This window comes from Oratosquilla oratoria, chromosome 7 (assembly GCF_046742065.1).
Source record: "Oratosquilla oratoria isolate Oo_2021 chromosome 7, ASM4674206v1, whole genome shotgun sequence".
Lineage (NCBI taxonomy): Eukaryota > Metazoa > Arthropoda > Malacostraca > Stomatopoda > Squillidae > Oratosquilla > Oratosquilla oratoria.
The window spans coordinates 4,452,587-4,457,500 of NC_134783.1; positions in this window are offsets into that span (position 1 = coordinate 4,452,587).

The window sequence follows — 4,914 nt, forward strand, 5'->3', positions numbered from 1 at the left end:
TAGGAACTCTAGAGAGTTTAAGAAAACAGAAGTAGGACATAGGCGGCATGCTAGAAGTCCATCTAGGGATAGGGATACCAGAATCCTTTGTTTTAATTGTAATGCATGGGGACACAAGGCACAAGAATGTTTTTATGGGATTATTTGCAGAAATTGCAAATACGAAGGTCACAATGAGTATCAATGTAGGAACCCTCCATTCTGTATTTACCATAATAAAATCGGACACAGAACTCATGAGTGCCGAAATTTTCGGGTACCCCCAGGGCTAAGAGGAAAACCCCCAGACACAGAATAAACCATTTCAGACCTCCCCATATATATACCGATAGGCGGTATTGTGTTAAATATGGGAATGCAAGGGAGATGAAAGAAACTGACAAACTGATAATTACTGTTGGTAAAACTTCTGTAGGACCTCTCATTGCGGGTAAAGTGTTCAATAAGCCTATTCAAATTTTTATTGATACAGGGTCTGTAGTTAATGTAATTACTAGTAAAGTTTTAAACCAGTTGAACCCAGGAGTGAAAATGTTGGAACCAATCCGTTATACATTGCAAGGTGTAACTGGAAATCAGTTAAAAACATTAGGCAAGATTGAGCTAGAAGTTGCCTTATATACAAATGAACAATTGTACATCCCAGTGATAGTGGTAGAAGAGTCTGTTTTTCCAGGAGATTTATTGATAGGATTTGCAACTATGAGAAAAGAAAACATGGTAATTTGTCCTGCTGACTTAGGAATTTTAGTGAAGTCACAGTTAATCCCATTCTTAAATCAACCAGACTTAAGACCAGTGACAGGAATCAATGAATCCTTAGATAACATTTCTATCCTAGATAGCGAGGCCGAGCGGTCCAACCCTACAGAAAGTAAAACAATTTGTGAACCCAACTCAGAAGTTCAGGAAATCCCAGAGATTACTAAATTATTAACCACAGATGCCTTGAGAATTGCAGATTGCGGATTAACAAGGTCGACATTGTTACATCCCATGTCAATTAATAAGGTTGAAGTGTGTTTGAAAGGAATCAATGTAGACTCTGAAGTAATTACAGTCCCAGAATCAGTTAAACTTAAAGGATTGAAGTGGGACTCAGGGATTTATAAGACAAATAAGAACAGAGTAGAAGTATTAGTAATTAATACTATGAATAAAGAGATAGTTTTAAAGAAAGGTACACAAATAGGATGTATTCAGGTGTGTACTAAACCTATTAAGATTTTAAATGAGAATAGTGAGGAGATAGAATTACCAACTTCATCAATTTGTTCAGTACAAGAAGGCATAGACTTAAGAAATAGATATAAAGAATTATTACAATCAACTAATTGCCCTGAGTTGGATGAAGCTTTATTTGCTTTGCTTATGAAACATAAAAAAGCAATTGCTTTGCCGGGGGACGCCTTAGGCAAAACAACTGTTTTAAAACATCACATTAAGTTAAAACCAGGAACACAACCTATCTACATACCAGCCTACAGAGTTCCTCACTCTAAATTAGCTGTAGTAGATAAACTCATCACTGAAATGTTATCACAGGATATTATTGAACATAGTAAAAGTGAGTGGAATTTTCCGTTGATCCTAGTACCAAAGTCTGATGGGACTATGCGACCAGTTATTGATTACAGGGAACTGAATAAGCACACCATTCGTGACAGGTTACCATTACCCATTATCGGTGACATTTTGAGAAGTTTGGGAACTGAGAATAGATATTTTAGTACTATAGATATCAAATCAGCTTTTTGGCAAATAGAATTGCATGAAGATTCAAGAGAGTTCACAGCATTTTCTACTACAACAGGACATTATGAGTTCAAGAGAATGCCATTTGGGTTATGTAATAGTCCATTAACTTACATGAGATTAATGAATACTATTCTAGATGGATTGTTAGGAAACACTGCCAGTGTATTTCTAGATGACATTTTAATAGTTTCTCAGACTGCAGTGGAGCACTTTAAGAAATTAGATTTGATATTCTCAAGACTAGGAGAAGCTGGGTTAAAAGTAAAACTTGAAAAATGTAAGTTCTTGCAAGACAGTGTCATTTACTTAGGACATAAGATAGACAGACACGGACTAAGTACAGTAAATTCAAAGGTGGACGCTGTCAAGAATTTTCCAGTTCCGACCAATGTAGACAAGGTTAGGAGCTTTTTGGGATTAACAGGATATTATAGAAAATTCATTCAAAGTTATGCTGACATTGCTAATCCACTAAGTTCTTTGTTGAGAAAGGACTCAAAGTTCATATGGGGACCTGCGCAACAGCAAGCTTTTGACAAGTTGAAAGATAAACTCACAAGTTCACCTATTTTAATTTTCCCCGACTATGAAAAAGAATTTATTCTTTGTACTGATGCGTCTGACATAGGGTTAGGAGGCATACTAATGCAAGAGAGAAATGGAACTTTTAAAACCCATAGCTTACACATCCAGACTTTGTAATAGTGCGGAGAGAAACTATTCTATAACTGAAAGAGAAACTTTAGCAGTAATTTATTCTTTAGAAAGTTTTAGGGATATGATACTAGGGTATCCCATCAGAGTTTGGACTGATCACACAGCTATTCAGAACTTATTTAAGCATAAGAATCTTAGAGGCAGACTTGCTAGATGGTTTGCGATACTTCAGTGCTATGATGTTCAATTTAATTATATTCCGGGTAGAAGGAATGTAGCAGATCCACTTTCTAGAAACATTAGTCAACCAATGACTGGGACTGGATTGATTAATTTTGTTTGTAGTATAGAAGAGTTAGTAACTTTAGATGAAGAAATGCTAATAAGAGAACAGAGAGATGATGAGACATGTGATTCAATAATCAAGCATTTGATGAACCCAAGAGGAGATCCTCCAAAGCTACCAAAGGGGTATAAGATAGAGGAATTTCATTTGATTAATGGAATTTTGTATAGGAAAACATTTGTAAATGGGAAAGATATTTCTAGAGGTCAAGTAAATCAGTTGGTTATACCACAAACTCTGGTAAATGAGATATTGAAGTTACTTCATGATAGTGATTGTAGTTCACATCCTGGAAAGGATAAAACTTATAGACAAGCACAACTTAAGTACTTTTGGTTAGGTATGAAGAAAACTATATATGATTATATAGAAAAATGTGTAAAATGTGTAAAGGTGAAAGGAAATACACCAAAACCTGCTCCTATACTCACCTATCCCATTCCACAGAAACCTTGGGAAAGAGTTCACATGGATACTTTGGAATTACCACTAACCGAGAACGGCTTTAAATACCTATTTGTTGCTATTGATTATTTTTCAAGATTTTGTATATTACAACCCATAATCAATAAGAAAGCTGAAACTATTGCTTCCGTAATCTATGATCAGATAATCTGTAATTTTACTACACCTAACATCCTAGTTTCAGATAATGGGACTGAATTTAATAACAAAATCTTGGAAAATCTATGTAATGTGTTCCACATCAAGAAAGTCAATATACTCGTTAACCATCCCCAAAGTAATGGAGTAGTAGAAAGGTTAAACAAAAAGATAATTATATGTCTTAGAACACTAATAAGTCCTCATAGTGTAACTTGGGATACTTGGATTCCTTGTGTTAAGTGTACTCTGAACAATCAAATTAATGTAGCAACTGGGGATACACCTCATTTTATAATTTTTGGGGAGGACAAAACTCTGCCATATGAAATGTTGACTGCAGAGCAAAAACCCATATATAATATGGATGATTATATATCCAATAGGATAAATACTCTTCAAAGTATTCACCAAAGAGTTAGGAAACATATGCAGGTGTATTCACAAGAGATGAGGGAACAACAACACAAAATAGCTCGTAAACTAGAATTGAAAATTGGGGAATTAGTAATGGTCAAAGCAACCTCACCCAATAATAAACTTTCACTAAGGTACACTGGTCCATATAGGGTAATTGATTCTGCAGGTGGAAACAAGTTTAAACTTAAACATTTAGAATCAAGAGAAGAATTGATAGGACATTTAGATGACATAAGGAAAATTAGCTTGCAGATCTATGAAGATGATTATAGTAATACTTTGTGCATAAATATTGATAACCCTGGAGAATATGGAGAATATTATAATGATATTTTTCAAGAGTTGAACATTAATCTTGATGTATTTTACAGATAGTATTGACCATTTGTATGTATTTGGGATGGGAGACCTAGACAACTGGAACTTTGTGTCAAGCAGATACATGGAAACCTAAAACCTAGGATCTGCTGTGGTCAGACTTGGAACCTTAAGGACTTAAGGACCTCTCATCTGAGTACACACATGAGTATTGTGACCATTTTAAAGTAATGAGACTGTCTTTGAAAATGAAGTGTGTTGGAAATAATATTGAACAAGAAGAGACACTCGAACTCTAGATTAGTGTGTTTTGCAAATTAATTGCTATTGAAAGATGATAAACCATTCAGAATTTAAAGTTAGTGCTCATAGTGAATTTTATAATCAATTACATCCTTACTGTAGACAATCTAAGAGAAAGCATGATCTCTTTTGTGTTTTGAGAGGCTTCACATGAACTCTCTGGTTAGGAATATGTCTGTTATGAACAATTGTCATTACCAACGAATTTTGGTAGACCAGATCCCTCATTGTAACATACAAGGATCTCATTACCTGTTTTTCCCAAACAAGACAAAGGTATCAATAAATTGTCCCGGGTTGAGTCCTAAATTGGATTTGGTTGAAGGTCTTGTCTCTATTCAAGATAACTGCGAATTGCATGCAGACACTATTTCCACCATTTCTAATACCCTTAATACAATGCATTTAACCGAGGACACCTACATTTCAACCTTCAACTTCACATTGCCTGAAAACTCCCTCCCTTGAAAATTAAGAGAAGACCATTGTCAAGATCTCCCTCAAATGAT